We start from the raw sequence: 21,168 nt of genomic DNA, 5'->3' as shown, positions 1-21,168 counted from the left end.
TGATCCTTGGGCTATAGCCCTGCATCCAGCCCCCAGCCAACACCTGATCAAAAAACCGTGGGATCCCAATAGGATCTGACAAAATCCCAACGCCAGGTGTACTTTTTTTTTAGCCATTTTCTGAACATATATAACATCACCAAAAGGGATGTAAACCTACCTCATAGACAGTTTCCGTTATTTCCAAATGAGTACAGTGACGAGCCATCCCATGTATATCTCGTACTTCCAGGAAGCCCTTGATCATTACTCCATTCCAAGGCAATTATTCAAGACATAACCACAAACCTGACAAATAAGAGTTCTGAATCCTTAGATCAGAGACTCAAAGTTCAAAGACATCCTGGTCCCTTGGATTTTCACACCAGCTTTTCCTGTTTTGGGACTTCGTGTCTTTTAGAGAATCTAGATTTGCCTGCTTTAGTCATCTCAGATGGGGAAGCATTAAAGATCAAGAATCTTCCAGGCCACATCCACATTCTGAGGCTCCAGGTTTACTGGGGAAAAAAAAAAAAAAAAAAAAAAAGGAATCCCAACAGAGTGAAAAAGCAGAGGTCAAACACTTTTACCAAACAAGTTAATGTTTTTTAATGCAAAAAGTATGGTGCTATATAATTGGGCTACTCACAACCTAGAAGATTGGTTAGAAATATTAGCTTGTAGAAAGCGAGGTGTGGTAATAGAATTCAAAGTTTTAAGTTATTCTTGTTCAATCTTTTAGACTATACATAATTTCATTTGGATATGAGCTCAAAGTTTCAAATTGGAGGCCCTTTGTGAAAATGAGTCCTGGTTGAAGTGACCCCCACCTGAAGGCAGGTTCTGTATCTTTTGAGCTCACCTCTTCAAAATCAAACCCTACCCCACCTTGTCTAATTACCCCTGCCTTGCACCCCATGAGGGTAAATTTGCTTAGACAAAATCCAGTCCTAATGATTCATACCAGTAGAATTACTTAGTGGGAGCAATAATACAAAATGTATTCCTTTTGATTTCCGGATACATTCTGGTCCCTCTCATGCCGGCCATGACTAGATTTCTAACTTATTTTTTATAAAATAGTGGCAGTTGGGGCACCTGCGTGGCTCCATCAGTTGAGTGTCTGACTTCGGCTCAGGTCATGATCTCACGGTCTGAGTTCAAGCCCCGCGTTGGGCTCTGTGCTGACAGCTCAGAGCCTGGAGCCTGCTTTGGATTCTGTGTCTCTCTCTCTGCCCCTCCCCTGCTCATGGTCTGTCTCTCTCTCTCTCTCTCTGTCAAAAATAAATAAACATTAAAAAAAATTTATAAAATAGTGGAGGTCTTTTGTGGAGATGGAATGATGGATGATGAGAAAGGGGAGAAGAAAAATCCAGGTAATGAATGTCATTCTGACTTCTGAACAACCAAGAGGGAGGAAGATGCCCCACCTTCTTCTGATCTTTCCAGGCTGCCTGCTGGAGGCATCCTGAAAGATAAGGCTGCAAAAATGTCAATGAAGAGGTTAAACTCAAAGCAATGCCAAACTCGGCCACACTCTCTGTCCAGCCTCCAGTTACCAGCACTTGAATATTAGAATGGATGATACCCGGGCTTTCCAGGCTTCCCATGTCGATGAAATGTCTCCTTTGTAAGTCATTGCAAGTAAGGGCCCCTTCCTTCCCACTTCCAACAATGAATAAAACACTTAATATTCATTTTCTCAGCCCTCTCGGCCGCTAGGACATGGCCACGTGACTTAAATGTGATCAGTAAGTAGTACCCACCCCGCGTTTTGAATCTTGAGGTAGCGACATGCAGGCTAAGGTCCAACTGCAGTCACTCACAGTGGCTTCAGGGAAGTAGGCAGTGGCTCAGTAATGGGGGTGTAGGCGACACCAGAGGGCACAACTCACAGAGGCCACGGCTATCGTGGGATTGTGGTGCCCTGTCCTCTCTCCCTCTGGGGACCTCGTTTTCCAGCCTTCCTCTCAATTGTGTGATTACCCAATAGCCTTCACATAAATCTTTCTTCTGCTTAAGTGAAAGAATCCACTTCTGTACAAATAAAATATAAATCACATTGAAATAGGATGATTTTCCACCACTCTTTGGTGAACTCAAGAGTGGCCACATGTCTCACTTGAGTGTAGGAGATGTGAGCAGAAATGCCCGTGTGTCACTTTTAGGAAGAAGTTTGAAGAACAAGCCTGTAGTTTGCTCTGTCTCTTTTTCTTCTTCCAAGGGGGCAGTCAATGTCTCAGATGGACCAGGGGGCCAGCCCACTTGTTCTGTAAAGGGCCAGAAAGTAAAGATTTGCGGCCATGTGGGCCATTATTGCCTCTTTCGCAAATACTCAATTCTGTTGGCATAGTGCAAAAGCAGCCATAAAGAATATGTAAATAAATTACCATATCTACGTTTGAATGACGTGTATTTATATTTGCAAAAGCAGATGGCAGACTGAATTTGGCCTGTGATCTAGAGTTTTCCAACCCTGGGACAGAGGCAGCTTTGTCAACCTTAGTCCTAGAGGAAGGAGATGAGGAACGGGAACACAGCAACGTATCACAGACACAGAGCGTGAGTGAGAAATACAACTCTGATTTTATAAGCCACTTAGCTTTGGAGGTCATTTGTCACCACAACATAACTCAGCGTACCCTGACTGATACATGAGTATGCAGAGACAACCTCCATGCAGGTAAACAAAAGCTGATATTTACACGATTTGATGAGGTTGGACCTACAGAGTGAGGCAAAAACTTCTTTCCATCTCAAAGGCAAAGAGCCTTGACTTCTGTGATTTGACTTTAAATTGACTACTGGCACCTGTAACTGCGTTAACCTTTACCATCACAGACAACAGTGTAGCTCTGTCTCACGAAGGGACCCCAGGACTAGAAGCCCAGAGGACTGGATTCTAGTCTTCGCTTTGCCTCAGATTAGTGTTCGACTCTGAACCTCTCCATACCTCTCTGGATCTCGAGTATCCCCCGTGAATAAAGGGCACACTGACCCGGAGGCATCTTCTTCAAGGGCTCTCCTGAGAGCTGAGTTTACTGGCTGACTGACAACAACAGGAGGTGCAGACATGACCATAGGTAACAAAAAGCTCCTTTTGAAATAGATCCTGTCTGCTGGCACATGCACGCTGAGCTCCTGGAAATCGGGGGTCATTTTCCAGACGCACAGGAAGCAGCACTGTGGAGCCAGCAGAACAAAGCACAAGGATGGAATGTGAGTCCTGTGCCCACGCTTCTCTGCATCCCTACTGAGAACTTAACCCGCCGTAGTTTACTCACTCCTGGCCTTGGGGATAAATTCCATCATGCGCCTTGGTTGTTTCCAACGTATGTTCTCATCTCAGATTCGGCAGAAACAGGAAAAGCAGAAAACTCAGACCCCTGATTTCTTTCTTTACTTTTACGCCCACAACCGGGCTGAGACCTTCTCGGGGCCCCAGCACGTGCTATAGCAGACCTGGCCCAGCGTCTGGTGCCGGTAAGGTCTGTGCCTGTGAAATTGCAGTTTAATCCCCACACCAGAGGCTTAATCCCTGAACTCTGAATCAGTCCTTGGCAGAAAGAGGGCTCTCGGCCCACTTGTAAATTTCCACCCTCCAAACCACCCCGGGCAGGTCGGCGGCTCAACAAACTCCAGGGTTCCAGGGTGAGAACCTCTACCCAGCCCTGCCGGCATCCTGGGGACATTTAGGCAGGGGTGCACGGAAGGGAGGGGCGTCAAAGCCCTCACCTGCTCTAAAGTTCTTTGCTAGTAACCTGCCTTGATGTCTGAGATCATTCCTTTATCTGTGGCAGAGATCTGCACACTACAGCTCACAGAGCAGAACAAGCTCACCATCTGTTTTTGCAAATAAAGTTTTATTGGAACACAGCCATGTGCATTCATTCCTGTATTATCTGTAGTTGCTTTTCTGCTACAATGGCCAAGTTCAGTTGCTGCAACCAAGACCGTATGGCTGATAGGGCTTAAAATACTTACTAACCTGGCCTTTGCAGAAAAAGTTGGCTGAACCCTCAGCTGGCATTTTCTTTTTTTTTTTTTTTTTTTCGTTTATTTATTTTTGGGACAGAGAGAGACAGAGCATGAACGGGGGAGGGGCAGAGAGAGAGGGAGACACAGAATCGGAAACAGGCTCCAGGCTCCGAGCCATCAGCCCAGAGCCCGACGCGGGGCTCGAACTCCCGGACCGCGAGATCGTGACCTGGCTGAAGTCGGACGCTTAACCGACTGCGCCACCCAGGCGCCCCACAGCTGGCATTTTCTACCAAGAGCAGTTTTGCGTTACATTAACCCATTAACAGCCCTGAAAATGTTGTGAGGATAGTTTTCAAGATAACTAATTGGGAGTAAGACGCTAAAGATTGTATGTGCGTGTACACATGTGTGCGTGTGTGCACGTGTGTGTGCATGTGTGTACGCATGTCGGGGGGGCGGGGGAGTTTGTGTGCATGAATTAGGGATGGAGACTGAGGAAGAACAAGCTGGAAGAAACCTTGAATATGGAATACGTTTAAGAAAACATTTTCAGGGAGGACCCTGGGAAGGTAGCAAATGGGCAGAAGAAGAATGCTGGGGCCGGGGCGGGGGGGGGAGAGGAAACTCTATTTGGCATTATTATTATGAATATTATTATGAGAGTAGGCAAATTGCTTTGACAACGTATGACTGCATTTAATTTCCTCTCCGAAGCCACGTAGGCGTTACGGAGCATGTCAACTCCCTATGGAGACGCCTGAGTTCTGAAATGGCTCACCCCAGGCGACCCAGGGAATGGGACTAGAATTCATTTCTTCTGCTTCTGAGTCTACTGCTCTTCCATCAGGGACATTTAAGACGAACTTCAAGATCTGGGTCAGGCTGAGCAACCAGCAGAGCCAGACGTGCCCTTTGACAGAGGACAGAAAGCTTGCTAGCACCTGAGTGGGAACACAGCTGCCACGGCCAGCACCACCACTAGCCTAGGCTATCTGCTGGGTGCCTCGACGTCCTTTATTTCTGATGTTGACCCGATGCTCCAGGTTTACGGTGATAGCCACGATCTGAAACGCCGGGTGCCTGACGTGTCTGTACAATATTTCAGTCCATTCTAACAATCCTATGGGACTGTTCTTACAGCCTTTTTAAATAAGTAAGAGCCCTGAGGCTCAGAGAGGTCAAGTAATTTGGCTAAGTTCACACAGCTGATAAGAGCAGGAACCTGAATTTGGGTCGGCTCCTCACAGTGGCACACCAACACCTGAGGGCTAACTGAGATACTAACATGAGCATCCAGAGGAGATGCAAAGACGTTACCAGAAAAAGGAGAGAGCGTACACGTCTTCCGCCGTGTCCTGTGTGTTGACACGGATGCATCCCTGGCCGCAGCAACTTGGGAAAACCTGCAGCGGAAGCAGTGGACCAAAGGACAAGGAAGAATGTAGCTTTTCCACCTGAACCTCCAAATTTTCTTCATCCCCCTGTCTTCACAAAGCCTGTCTCTGATTACTAGTCAACAGCATTTTGGTTATTGCCATAACCCTTTAGCACACGCCATGGTTATCCTGGGGGGGATTAGGAATTTACGAAGAAAAGAGGGATTTGACTGTCAAAACCAAATAACAGCACAGAACATTTTGTCTTATATCTTTTTAAGTTTATTTATTTTTGAGAGACAGGGAGAGAGAGAGCACCCGCAAGCAGGGGAGGGGCAGATAGAGAGGGAGACAGAGGATCCAAAGCCGGCTCTGTGCTGACAGCAGACAGCCTGATGTGGGGCTCGAACTCCTGAACCATGAGATCATAACCTGAGCGGAAGTCGGATGCTTAACCAGCCAGGCCACCCATGGGCCCCCCAGCATGGAACATTTCAAAACAAAATATATGATGCTCCTTCTGTATTTTTCTCCTGATTCCCAGAAATTAAAGCCACGATTATTTTAGGTGTTGGGACAAAAAAAAAAAAAAGATTCTGAAAAATCATTTAGGGTTCATTATTTTGAGGCCTAAGTAATTTATTAAATCACTTACGTATTAATTTTAAACTTCAACATTCAAAATCCCAATCTTTTGAATTTCCTGTGGCACCTTGATTTCTCACCTCTGGCTGTAATTAATTAGAAGGTATTCCTTTTCCCCTAGAGGAGAAGGTCTGCCTCGCTCTTAGCAGCCTGGAAAGAAAGTGGGAAACCCTGTCTCTTGATGCTGTCTGCACATCTGGTGAGGCAGCGAGAGTAAATTCAGTCCGCAGAGGCCATGCCAGCCGCTGTGAGGGCAGAAAGGAGAGGAAACACCCACGTGATTTTTCCCACTTGCTGGGAGCCTCATGCCTTCTTCCTCCTCGCTGTTCTGAGCAAAAGGGGATCACAAGCAATCAAAAAAGAATTAAACACTGGGAAAGCTTCCATCTGTCTCTTAGCCTTATTTTTTAAGCATATTTGCAGTGTCATATCCTGGCTAGCAACTCGAACAGTTGTCGTGTGTGTGTGTGTGTGTGTGTGTGTGTGTGTGTGTGTCCTCGCCATGGACGCTCCCCTCTTTTGACTCCGTCGACCTGCTGTGCCCCATTATCTCTGGCCTTTGTGGCTCAGAAGGTCAGAAACACTGTTCCCTGGATGAGACCCAGGGAAGGAAGGAAGCTAAAACAAAAATGTTTTCTCAGCGAAGTGACCTGATTATACACAGAGTGACCGTTTCTAAGCCATCTCGTAACTGCCCCATTCAGCGCTGGAGCCAAGCCCACAAAGGCAGCAGAGGCCTCCTCCAGCGGCTGTTCCTGGCTAAGCAAAAACGGCCACCGCGGGGCAGGGGGGCATGTGATTGACAAAGACGGTCCTTATTCCTGAGTGATGAGGGTATCGGTGGGCATGGGGAGGTTGGGGGCGGTGGGGGGGTGGGGGACAGACACATCTTTGCATTGACCAAGGGGTTCCCTTCACTGAACTCTAGCATAATGACAGGCATGGATTCTGCATCATCCAACTGCGGTTTGAACCTTGGGGACGACTTGCGACACTTTGCTTTTTAAAGTCTCTGTGCCTCAGGATCCCCGTCTGTAAAATGGGTGACTGGAACGATGGCCCAGAATATAACATCAGTTACTATTGTCATTGTCTGAGTTTCTATCGAGGCTCACAGAGCCCATACCCCTCCCCCTTCCTCCGGAACGTTCTAGTTCTCAAACAGGCCAAGCTCTTCTCCATCTCAGGACGCCTGCATTTGCTTTTCTCGTGCCTGGAACACAGTTCCTGCAGCTTGCTGCATGTCTTCTCTCTTCTCATCCCTCCCTGACCTGAGTGGGAATGTGATCCCCTGAGGGATCCTTAAAGCAGCCATCATCCTAAAGATTTGCTACATAATACTTGTCACCACCTGAAATTACCTCGTTCACTTTTTTTTTAACTCATTATGCTCAGTCTCTCCCACTTGGTATGACCAACTGATCCCACCCTACTCCCCAGTAGAAGGTCAGGGCCGTGGCCTTATTCACTTCAGCATTAGAAAAGTGCCCGACACATAGCAAGAACCCAAGAAACCTGTGTGGATTGAAGGAAGGAAGGAATTAACACTTTTGTCTTAAAATTACAAGTAAGTCATCTGATCCCGTCGCAAGAAATTCAAGATTCCTCTCATTTCTAATCTGCAAAGCAGAAAAAATAAAAGTAGAAGTTACCGTAGATTTTTTTGAGCTAGAAGGAGTTTTGCTGGAAGGATGACCCCTTCCCACACACCCTGAGAGTCAGAATTAAGAGTCCTGAACTGAGAGGTCATTGCCAAGGTCATCAGCTGGTGCGTAGCAGAGACAACATCTCTCAGTGGATGCTTTATCTGGAAGTGTGATATGAACTATAAAAGCCGTATTTTGACGTAAGGTATTTACATTATTGTTACATGGTTGTGATTATTTTATCTCAGCAGGAATCCAGAATGTACTAGACTTAATATAAGGACCTGGCAATTTATCTAGAACTCCTATGTTGTTTTGAATTAAAACATTACCCCCACCCAGTGTGCCTGGGTGGCTCAGTCGGTTAAGCATCCAACGTCGGCTCAGGTCATCATCTCATGGTTCGTGGGTTTGAGCCCCGCGTCGGGCTCTGTGCTGACAGCTAGGAGCCTGGAGCCTGCTTCAGATTCTGGGTCTCCCTCTTTCTCTGCCCCTCCCCTGCTTGGGCTTGCTCTCTCTCTCTCTCTCTCTCTGTCTCTCTCTCTCTCAAAAATAAATAAACAATTAAAAAATTAAAACAAAATTACCCCCACCCAAGTCACTGATCAATTCAAATTGTGTAAATACATTACATATGTTTAATTTGTTTTTAATAAACTCAGCTTTACCATGGCTTCAGACATTTCCACCCCTTATCACAAAGAGAAAAATAACATCAGCTATAGCCAAAATCACGGAACACCCAAACACAATGAGGTCGCAGTGGAAATCTGATTTGCTGAGGAGAACCAGAAAATAATACAAAAAGGGATACATCCCCATCATGAGTCTTCAGTTTTGTTACCAAGAACCCTATGTGGTCAGCCAGGCTGACAGTAGTCTTGCTCATACAGAGCATCTCAAGTGGGCACATGGAAATTTTCTCCCTATTCACTCTGAGACCCAAGTGCCATACATGCAGATAAAAAAAAAAAAAAAAAAAAAAGTTACCTTGAACAAATTGTAACCTGATGCAAAGGATAGCACCCTTTCCTGTCATTCTGGTCACCTCTAGCAGGTACTCAGGAAACACCTCACAATTTGCCAGAGAATTTCAGACATTATCTGGTTCCAAGTCAATAGCAACTCAGAGAACGGTTATTCTGCTTACGCACAAAATATCTGCAATTTACAAACTACGTGTTTGGGGTGCACTTTGGGGCCAGAGCCAAATGGGAATACAGGATGGATGAAGTAACCAGATTTCGAGTTATCTAGCTGACGTTGGAGACATGGAGTTTGAATTCGGGTCTCTTAGAACAATTCTCTTTCTGCGGGTCTGTCTATAGACACGTGTGTCGTTCACACATAAAATGACGTGTTATACACTCTTGAACAAAATGCTCTTATGGGCATGTTGTTTCCCAAACTTCTCTTGTCGGTGCCGCTTTGGGGAGAAGAGAGAAAAGGAGAAGGCCCACAGACCAATGTATACTTTTTTTGCAAAATGTACACCCAATGCAAATTACACGGGAAAGTTCTCCGAGGGGCATAATTTGTTACACAAATAAACAAACACTGTTCGGTTCCGTCTGTGGTTATAATGCAGTTATAATGAAAATCTAAAAACAACTGTAATGCTTCTAACCATGAAATTATAAGGCAAGAAAGTGGATTTAGATAACTATAAAAGCCTTAATTGTATGTTTGTAAACTCACAGACAAAGCTTTTCCTCAATTTAGCTCCAGCTCAAATAGCACTTTCAAAGCACAATTTTTATCTCACCCTTTTTTCTTCTGTATGGGTCTAAGACCCCAGGCTTTAGAAAATCCCATCCTTCCCAAAGGGCGTGAGTCGGGAGTGGAGGGAAAGGAAAAGGGACATGCAGCTTCGCTCAGCAAAGGCGGCCAGGGAGGCAGGATCTACTAAAGGTAGTGTCCTCCCGGGTGCACCTTACCTGTACCTGTTCATTACGCCCCCTCAGAGAACTTCATCGGCATCCTAGAGTGTCAGAACCACAAGGAGCCAGAGGTCCGACGCCATCACCTTACACAGGCTTAGAGAAGTCAGATCATTTCTGTAGGTCCTACATAAAGTTAGAGCTCAAGGTCCCAGAGTCCCAGCTTCTTACCCTCTCCGAGTCAGGAGCACCGGGTGACGGGAAGCAACTGCTTCCGGGGCCGGGCACCGTGAGATGTGTGACCCAGGAAGGGATTGTGGTGAGCCAACCCTTCTCTGTAGCTGCTATGCCTGTCACTTCCCCTCTGCTTCTGTCTCCGCGGGGTGTGGAAAGAACAGCCCCTGACCCTTGTTTCTCCTTCCAGCTCACAATTCTAAGCAGGCTTGGGCTCAGGAACTGAGGAAGCAGAGACTCACACAAACAGGACTGTCACAGGGCCCTGGGGGTATGGGGACACTAAAGCCGGGAGGATAGAGAACATCGGACAGGGTGGTATTTTAGGGAAGGGAAAAGCTCTTAGCTCCTTCACGGTGACATTTGAGCAAAGACTTGAATGACAAGAAGGGAGCCAGTCAATATCTAGTGCAAAACATTGCAGAGGGAGGAAATGGCAAAGTGAAAAGGCGAGCAAAATCCTAAATGAAGGCTGCACAACTCTGTGAATATGTCAAAAATCACGACATTGCATGCTTTGAATGCATACATGGTAGGGTCTGTGAATCGTATCTCAATAAGGCTGTGAAATAATTAACAATACATTTTAAACAATAGATAAAGTCACTCATGGCTTTTCAGGTGTATACTTTCACAAACTCTGTCCACACTCCTTTAGGACAACGTAGGGGAAATCATACGAGGGGCCAATCAGGGTCCTTCTCCTTAACCCTTTCCCTCTTCCTTTTATTATCTGCTCCCCAGGGCCTTCCTAAGTGGCTGGGTTAATCAATGAGTAAATTCCCAGGAAGACCATCACACCTGCTGGTGGCATCATTCACTGTTGGTGCCCTCCCCCTCCCTCCACCCTCCAAGATTAGTATTTAGACAAAGGCCTTTAATGGCTTAACACAATTGTCACCATTCTTGGCCACAGGACCTAGTCTGGAAGAGAGACTTAAGGACACTCTTAAAAATTGGAACTCTTAAATAACCTTCTGTGGGTTTTTTTAATTTCAACTCCTAGAAACCCACATGCCACAATTAAGAGTGTGTGGTCTAAAGGTTGGGATTTTTAAGTGCCCCAGTAGGCCAATAGGACAGAAATGTTTAATTCAGGCAACTTTTCTGTTACCCTGAAACAAACTGTAGAAGATAACTGTCTACCTTTTCTTTTCAGGTATCCATCTGCCAAAAGAGCAGGGGACAGGCATAAAGAAAAACTTTCAAAGGATTTTTATCTTACTATTTACCCATACTTCCTATGCTCTGAGTCAAACCACGGAAATGGTCCCATATGTGCAGAAGACCTACCCGCGTTAGAAGAATAATGAAGACAGACACAGAAAACTATGTAAGATACAAATGGAGTTAGCCATTTAAATGGACTTGGCCAGTCTTTTTGAAGACTCATTTTAACACAAATCGCACTGAGTTGCAAACATTGTTGGTAAGACCCAACCTCCCAGGAAACCGTCCACCAGGACTCCTGTGAACCGCACTGATGGAGGACAGATAACTTGGCATATGTGTTGCCTTATGCAAAACAATGCTAATCTCTTAAATTTTTGGATATCTTCTCTCTCTGATGTGATAACCACAGAACGAAGTTTCTCTTTTCTCGGTTTGTAGACCAGTTTCGAGTTGTTGAAACCCAGGGTTGCTGTAAGGGAAAAGCAAATTATTTCAGTGCAAGAAAAAAACCAAATGGCAATTGCAAGTTCGTACAGCTCAGCTCGCATAAAATATGAATATGGCCAAGGTTAGTAAGCCTCCAGGGGAACACCGAGGGGTGAGCTTACCACAGAAAAATGCAGGCCCCAGCTTGAAACATCTATAAAACTAATTGAAACAAAAAAGTACAGGTTTCTCTGAACATACCAGGAGGAGTCACCATCAGAAAACTAGTGTCCATCAGGACTCACATGGGCTGTGGCAGATTCTGGAAAGCTGTTGGAGAAAGCAAAGTAAGATTACTTTGCTTACCAATTAAATGGGGGAGGGAGGGAATTAGCATGTCAAATCCAGAGATGAGATTTTTAGCAAGAGAAAAATATACTGGAGATAGTCACACTCAAGCAACTTGGCTCCAAGCATTGATCTTGTTTTGGTGCCATTGTTTTTGTTTTAGTTGTTTAAATCATAGTTTTCTCGTGCATGAATTCAAAAAATTAATAACTAATTTCAACTCATGCTACAACATATTCTTACCCAGGTCCATAGATGTGGGACAAAGCTACTTGGCCAATTTTTCTCTGGGATAGACAAGGCCAAGCCCTCCCCAAGACCAATCAAGGAACAACTGTATGTCCCAACTGAAGGTAGGAGCCACACAAGGCTATGTCTTTAGCTTTGCCCCCTTTCCTTGCAGAAGAAGGAAGTTAGAGTTAAGTTGTCTAAATCATACTACATAAAGGCAAAGAACATAGTTAAGAAACAGAGTCACCCAGCACCCTTTCTTAATAAAAACCCTTGAGAAAGTCGGGTTAGAAGGAACATACTTAAACATCATAAAAGCCATTTATGAAAAGCCCACAGCTAACATCATCCTCAATGGGGAGAAACTGAGAGCTTTTTCCCTGAGATCAGGAACACGACAGGGATGCCCACTCTCACTGCTGTTGTTTAACATAGTGTTGGAAGCTCTAGCATCAGCAATCAGACAACAAAAGGAAATCAAAGGCATCCAAATTGGCAAAGATGAAGTCAAGCTTTCGCTTTTTGTGGATGACATGATATTATACATGGAAAATCCGATAGACTCCACCAAAAGTCTGCTAGAACTGATACATGAATTCAGCAAAGTTGCAGGATACAAAATCAATGTACAGAAATCAGTTGCATTCTTATACACTAACAATGAAGCAACAGAAAGACAAATAAAGAAACTGATCCCATTCACAATTGCACCAAGAAGCATAAAATACCTAAGAATAAATCTAACCAAAGATGTAAAAGATCTGTATGCTGAAAACTATAGAAAGCTTATGAAGGTAATTGAAGACGATTTAAAGAAATGGAAAGACATTCCCTGCTCATGGATTGGAAGAATAAATATTGTCAAAATGTCAATACTACCCAAAGCTATCTACACATTCAATGCAATCCCAATCAAAATTGCACCAGCATTCTTCTCAAAACTAGAACAAGCAATCCTAAAATTCATATGGAACCACAAAAGGCCCCGAATAGCCAAAGTAATTTTGAAGAAGAAGACCAAAGCAGGAGGCATCACAATCCCAGACTTTAGCCTCTACTACAAAGCTGTCATCATCAAGACAGCATGGTATTGGCACAAAAACAGACACATAGACCAATGGAATAGAATAGAAACCCCAGAACTAGACCCACAAACGTATGGCCAACTCATCTTTGACAAAGCAGGAAAGAACATCCAATGGAAAAAAGACAGTCTCTTTAACAAATGGTGCTGGGAGAACTGGACAACAACATGCAGAAGGTTGAAACTAGACCACTTTCTCACACCATTCACAAAAATAAACTCAAAATGGATAAAGGACCTGAATGTGAGACAGGAAACCAACAAAACCTTAGAGGAGAAAGCAGGAAAAGACTTCTCTGACCTCAGCCGTAGCAATCTCTTACTCGACACATCCCCAAAGGCAAGGGAATTAAAAGCAAAAGTGAATGACTGGGACCTTATGAAGATAAAAAGCTTCTGCACAGCAAAGGAAACAACCAACAAAACTAAAGGCAACCAACGGAATATTTGCAAATGACATATCAGACAAAGGGCTAGTATCCAAAATCTATAAAGAGCTCACCAAACTCCACACCCGAAAAACAAATAACCCAGTGAAGAAATGGGCAGAAAACATGAATAGACACTTCTCTAAAGAAGACATCTGGATGGCCAACAGGCACATGAAAAGATGTTCAACGTTGGTCCTTATCAGGGAAATACAAATCAAAACCACACTCAGGTATCACCTCACGCCAGTCAGAGTGGCCAAAATGAACAAATCAGGAGACTATAGATGCTGGAGAGGATGTGGAGAAACGGGAACCCTCTTGCACTGTTGGTGGGAATGCAAACTGGTGCAGCCGCTCTGGAAAGCAGTGTGGAGGTTCCTCAGAAAATTAAAAATAGACTTACCCTATGACCCAGCAATAGCACTGCTAGGAATTTATCCAAGGGACACAGGCACTTGTACCCCAATGTTTATAGCAGCACTCTCAACAATAGCCAAATTATGGAAAGAGCCTAAATGTCCATCAACTGATGAATGGATAAAGAAATTGTGGTTTATATACACAATGGAATACTACATGGCAATGAGAAAGAACGAAATATGGCCCTTTGTAGCAACGTGGATGGAACTGGAGAGTGTGATGCTAAGTGAAATAAGCCATACAGAGAAAGACAGATACCATATGTTTTCACTCTTATGTGGATCCTGAGAAACTTCACAGAAACCCATGGGGGAGGGGAAGGAAAAAAAAAAAAAGAGGTTAGAGTGGGAGAGAGCCAAAGCATAAGAGACTCTTAAAAACTGAGAACACACTGAGGGTTGATGGGGAGTGGGAGGGAAGGGAGGGTGGGTGATGGGTATTGAGGAGGGCACCTTTTGGGATGAGCACTGGGTGTTGTATGGAAACCAATTTGACAATAAATTTCATATATTGGAAAAAAAAAAAAAAAAAAGAAACAGAGTCACCAAAGACTAGATATCCAGAGACTCCAAAGAAAGATGGAATAAATTTTTTTAAGATTTTTTTTAAGTTTCTTTCTTTCTTTCTTTCTTTCTTCTTTCTTTCTCTTTCTTTTTTTCTTTCTTCCTTTTTTACTTAGAGAGAGAGAGAAAGACAGAGTACAAGGAGAGGAGGGGCAGAGGGAAAGACGGAGAGAGAGAACCCCAAGCAGGTTCCACACTGTCAGCACAGAGCCCAACACGGGGCTTAATCTCACGAACAGTGAGACCATGACCTGAGCCTAGATCAAGAGTCAGACATTCAACCAACTGAGCCACCCAGGCACCCCAGATGTATTATATTTTTAAATTTCCCTTCTCCTCCTTCTTCTTTACTACAAGGCTCCCATCACTCACCTCCTTATGATAGCTAAGTGTTTGAGGTACCAAAACAGTATTTAGTTCTTGTCAACCTTTTTCTTTGGTATCCACTAGAACCAAGGGAAATCGTGTTTCCTAGCACCAAGCAACTAACCATGGTTGATCTCTTTTGTAAACAATGCATGAACGAAACTGGCATTTATTTTCCTACAAAGGCTTTCTCCTACCCAAGTTCTCTTTCCAGATACTGCACCTTGAAAACTTGGGGAACTCTTTTGGAGGTTCTATCAGACCAGTGTTTCCCAACCTTTTATTAACTAAAGTGATTGTGTAATGTCTAAGCCAAGATACTTGAAGAGCAAAAGAAAGGGGTGCTATACATATTTATTCCTAAACAGTAACTGTAGGCTGGGACAGAATTGAGAAAACTGGACTCGATGTAGTCTTGTGTCATCATACCCATATGATATTTTCTTTCTTTATTTTCTGTATATCCATGATTTCCCTTCAATCTGGAGATCTCCTAGCCCACCACACTAGGAGAATCAAGCGTCTCTTTATTGTAGTTTATATTGTGGAAAAATAATTACATTGAATATATTTGTGACCCTAAAGACATCCCTCCAGAGATACCAATATTTCTCCCATGAGCAGTATTTGTTCCCCTGAATTGGTTGAGCTGAAAATCACATTGAAAACTGTGGCAGTCGATGCCTGGGTGACTCAGTCAATTGAGTACCTGACTCTTGGTTTCCATTTAGGTCATGACCTCACAGTTCATGAGTTCAAGCCCTGCATTGGGCTTTGTGCTGACAGCATGGAGCCTGCTTGGGATTCTTTGTCTTCCTCTCTCTCTGCCCCTTCCCACTTGTACCCTCCCTCCCTCTCCCTCTCTCTCTCTCTCTCAACTATAAATAGATAGATAAATAAATAAACATTAAAAGAAAAAGAAAAAAGAAAAAAGGAAGAAAACTGTGGCAGCACCCCCCCCTCCAGCAGACCAATCCACTATAGTGGAGAAAGAGGGGATTGTTCAGTGTCTCTACACCTGTGAGCAAGAGATGTTCCAGGGATAAAAGGTCACTTCATGGTGGGGAGTTTAAGGAAAAACTTCATTCCAAGCACAGGGCCTGAGTAGGGTTCAGAAGAATGGAAGATATTTGGAAGATTTCAATAAATTCACTGTCAATGACTGGCCATCAGACAAATCAAATCACCAGTATCCTGAGGCTGGTTACTAAACCAGCTAACCAAGTCTAATAGAAATGTAATCAAGGAAACAACAAATGTCCTACACAGTGATTTGGGGGAAAGTGGGCTTTGAAAGGGCGGAGATGACAGTCATTTATGTGACAAGACAGGAATGTTATTTCCATAGCACAGTCTTGAAAAAGACAAAGGGTCAAAATCCACCAGGTCCTTGAGACTGGTCTTGTCCAAAACTGTCACTGATGGGTGGCAGCAAGTTGCAGGATTGCTCAGTTTTGCCATTGCTGTAGCCTGGAATGAAATTGTCCTAGACAGAGTTCCCTTTGGCAAAGAAAAAATAATGTTTTAGGCACTGGTGTGTTCGAGTAGTTTAATAATATGGGTCACCCCGCTGCAGAGCCCTTCGTCAAGAAACACCAAGGCTGTTGTTCATTTGACTGAAAGGAACCAGTAGGGGATGTAGAGTGTTCAGTGGCCCCACATGACACAAGATGGAAGCTCTAAGTCATTGAGTTGGGGTGCCGGAAGAAACCTTTTAAGCAGCTTCTAGTCCAGTCATTCACTTTAATTACAGTACTGCCAAATAGATGATCAACTGAGGTTTGAGGACCCTTATTTTAGAACCAGTAGCTTTCAGGTCTGAGTTGGTTAATTGGATTATCTGAACTCTATTTCTGGAACTTGCTTGATCATATGAAATTATTTATGATGATCAGGGAGGATGAAGGAAAGAAAGGGAAAGAGGTAAGACATTTGAGACTTCAAGGAGTCCCAGAACTTTGAGAGACAATAGGTGGTAGCATTAGAAAAACATGTGTTCTACCCTAAACATAACCACCAAGGCCCATGGGACGCTCAGAGATGCTCTTGATGTGCATTTGGCAAATCTCAATGAAAAACCTCCTCATTTCTCAGGTGTGGCAAAGGCAGTGAGACTGATGGCCTGGAAGCTACTCTCTACTGCCAATGCCCAAAGATGCTTCTGAAATTTTCAAGAGAAGATTAAGTTTGGCTAATGCTATTTCTCAATTTTGGAGCAGCATGGTGTTGCTCTTTCACCTAAAGTAAGTAAGTGGACAACAATGTATAGTTTACACTCACTGGCATCTTCATCCGCCTCCATTCCTGACGTATGAATGAAGTCAGGACAGAGAACCGCTCCTCACCACAATGTTCGGTGACCATGGCTGGATGCTTTTGCTTCAATCGTGTCTCTTCAGCAACCAGTCTCTATGGGATAAAATCAACAGGAGACGTGGGATGATGTGCGCCTTTGTCCCCAAGGGCCACATTAATAACCTTTTAAAGGGCATTTTACATTTCTGTTCTCTGGGGGAAGTTTTTAGCCTCTTAAGCCTTGCGGTCTGTTTGAACAAGAAATCGTTTTACACTCCTGAATAACACATTCCTCTCCAACTATTTCTACATAACTTCCAGGATATGAAAACCACCCGAGGCTTCCAACATGGCTGCTTTCTTTCCTCTCATAAACAAACTCAGCAGTAATCATGCCAGTGTGGTCACTCTGAAGCTTTGTATTGCTTAAGCTTTTACCCTTGGTCTTTTGTTTTGCCAGACACTGATTATGACATTCTACCCCAAGTCTGGAGAACAGGAGGCTCTCTTCTGCTGGCCTCTTGCCCATGGCCTTTCCTTTGTTGACCATAAATACATGATGTCAGTATGATGGATCCAGGCTCAGTATGGGAAGCCTGATAGTGGCCCCCAAACATCAGCTCCTAATCCCTGGAACCTGTAAATGTCACCTTACAAAGAAAAAGAGTCTTTGTAGACATGATTAAGTTAAGGATCATGACTTGAGGAGATTATCTTGGATTATCAGGACAGGCCCTAAATGCAATCACATGTATCCTCATAAGAGAGAGGTGGGGAGAAATTTGACACAGACAGAAAATAAGACAGTGTGACCACAGAGGCAGAGTAGAGAGATGTGGCCACAAGCCAAAGAATCATGGCAGTGAGCACAAGACAGAAGAGGCAAGAAACAGATTGTCCCCTGGAGCCTTTAGAGGGAGCAGGGCCCTGCTGACACTCTGATTTCGGTTCAATAAAACTGATTTTGGACATCTGGCCCTCAAAACTATCGCTACAGCTGCCACAGGAAACTACTACATTCCCTAACCTGGGCCAGACCTTGGGCACCTGTAGCTTTCTGCAATGTCTGCTGTGAAGCCATGTGCCTCTCAGTATACTACCTCTGTGATGCTTTGAGGAAGAGCTGACTTTCTTCTGTCCTCAACTGGCTCAGGGAACTTGGTATCTCCTGTGCCATTCTGACCTGTTAAAAACAAATATGAAGAAATAAAAGCCCCAAAGGGATATTCAGACACTAACTTCTAAACTCAACTGTTGGTTTCCAATGAAGCTTCCCCTCCACAAGTTCGTTTGTTTCATCTAAGCTGAAGTGCCATACAAAATGTCTTCAAGCCATTTGACGGTCATGACAATTTTAGTTTAGCTGTATGAATATGGCTACTTAATTTTTCTGGATTTCAATGTCTTCATCTGAAAATGAAGATTATGAAAGGTCTATCTGATTCGAATGTGAAACTTCCCAAGAAGTAGAAAAGGTCTGAAATTCATCAATAAAATGTTTTCCACCAGGATAAATATTACCACCTAATTCTTTCTTCAATACCTATGGCCTTGACTAAATCTGATGCCTTCAAGTACACCGGTATTTTTCTCCCACAGCAATGTCTCAAAAAAGTGGGGAGTGGGGTGAGGAATCTCCGAAGAGATCTAATATAAAAGAACTTTAATTAAAACCAGCTCAGGAAGCATTATTACAAATTAGGTTATGCCATGAGTCCCAAAGGGATTTTCAGCTCAACCATGAAAACTATGTTCTAGACTAAACCTTAACCAATAAGACACAATTGTGGGAAAAAATATATTTACTTGTTATAAATCTTAAATAAGAAATGTCTTATTGAGTTTGAAATCTTAAGGAAACCAAGGAAAAAGAGAATTAAAGAGAATTCCTTTTTTTTTTTTTTTTTTTTGGACTTTGCATTCCATGCTACTCTGTGAAGTAAATGGCAAAAGCTTTGTAGTGCTATTTCATGGTCTTAAATATGCTTTAGAGCTTCAGGGTGTTTTAAAAATATCATTAACATAAGCCAGATTGGAAAAAAAGTAGCACTTTCTGTAGTCTAAATTAAATTGATTGCTGTCCAAGAATTTTTGCATTAGGAGATGCCAGGGGGGAGAAAAAAAAGACCATTAATCATTTTCTGCAGGTATTTGGAGCCTCCTACACACCCAAGAGTGAAAAGTGCTTTGGAAATAGGCTGTATGACCTCAGTGAGCACAGCTGTGCCCCCATTCTTACCAAGAGAACCAAATGGTGTGGTAGGGGGCTCTTGGCCCCAGGGTCAGGCAGCCTGGATACCAGGATGATGTGGTTGTTAACCCCGTGAACATTACCTCTTCAGGCTTCTGCTTTGTTGCCTATAAGATGGCAGAGGTGAAACAGATGATCTAGAAAATTCCTTCAAGCTCACATACTCCATGACTGCATGAAGGTCAAGGAAAATTAGGGGCATCCAGATGTCCATTTATAGAGTCAACACATATGGACAAGCATTTAAAAAGCTGGTAAGGTAATCGGCTCTGTTCTAGGCAAGACCAAAACCCAAAAAGGGGGAAATCCTGTACTTGCAGAGGAAAATCTCATCTCTTCAGAGAGGCCTTCCCTGCATACTCAGTGGAACTGGTGAATGTAGCGCCCCATGCCACCATCGACCCATGCTGTCTGTCATATGCTTCTTGGTTGACTTTCTTTTTTTATTGCACTTATCACCAATAGTTGATTGGTTTTTCTTAATCTATGTGTTAGCTGATTATCTGTCCTCTCTCACCAGACTATAATCCTGTCAGAACAGCGACCATGGTGCCCAGGGTCGTAGCCCTGGTTGGAGCGCAATACACATTTCACAATGACTGAACGGATCCACTCTGGCCTCTGAAAATTCTCGGCACCAAAACAGGAGTGATCTTCTCAAAATGCAAATTTAACCATATTATTTCATGGCGCAGAACCCATCAGCAACTCCGAGGACCAAGACTAAACCTCTCATCTGGGCCTAGCATGGGTCCCTGTTGCTCCACCACCCCCATCAACACTCAGAAACCCAGCCTGCCTGGCCTACGTTCACTTCTCATACACCAAGGTCATTCCTCCATGGGGTCTTGGCACATGTCATTCCCTCTGACGGGAATGGGAACATGCTCCACTAGAAGGATATGCAAACCCCACTCCCAACCATTGTTCAGTGAACTGTTTCTCACCTCTCATATGTTAGCTTCGTCTAGAGCACAACTGTGCTGTGCAGATGCAGCCTGGCCTGGCGGGGGACGGCCCTGCTCTCTTCCAAGGCACCCATCTCGGTAGGTGTTCACTTACACACATGATTATTGGCATCGTATTTCTCACCCTCACTTTGCTGTCAGACTTGAGAGAGCAGAGGCCAGTGCTGTTGCTCACCCTGGAGTCCTCAGAGCCAAGCGCAAAGCCTGAAGCATGGTAGCGACACAATCAACATTTGTAGGATGAATGAATGAATGAATGAGCGAGCCCATGAACATATGAATGAATTCACATTTGGGTAAAGACGAAACCTCTGAATTGTCTCCAGTATTCTGAGAAATTGTTTATAAAACCCAACTGTCATGGGTAACGAAAGCAGACTTCTTTTCAAAACTGATCTCCTCAAACTACAAAGCCATGGTCCTTTCGGCCGATTAATCATATCAGAGACCAACGAGGAAGGCCTCCCAGAGATATAATCCCTCAGTACAACCGGAGCTCCCTGCTGCCCTGTGTCTTTATACTCACTCATTCCAACCAGAACGTTTTAATTTGGAGCAAATAATGAACCTCAAGAGGAAAAGGGAAAGGGGGGGGGGGGCGGTCATGGGGCCACGGAATTTGAGTCAGTGTCTGGTTACCATTTAGGGCCTAAAACGAAACAACCAGAGCCAAGGAACTGGCAGTTGCAACCGCTCTTTGTTCTGCTTTTAAAAAGAAAATTCCATAAAACACAGTTCTGGGGCTCGAAGCGAAAATGTTTTTTGGGCTGCAGAGGATCTACCGGAACTGGTCTTCTAAACCACTGAAAACCCAGAACTTTCACTATTAGGAGAGAAAAGATAGACTCTGGAATCCAGACTGGGAGGCTGG

The sequence above is a fragment of the Herpailurus yagouaroundi genome, unplaced genomic scaffold (assembly GCF_014898765.1).
Source record: "Herpailurus yagouaroundi ecotype Mexico unplaced genomic scaffold, PumYag 201, whole genome shotgun sequence".
In the NCBI taxonomy this organism is placed as follows: Eukaryota; Metazoa; Chordata; class Mammalia; order Carnivora; family Felidae; genus Herpailurus; species Herpailurus yagouaroundi.
The sequence above is the reverse complement of the archived record's forward strand: the minus strand, read 5'-3'. Positions refer to the sequence as shown.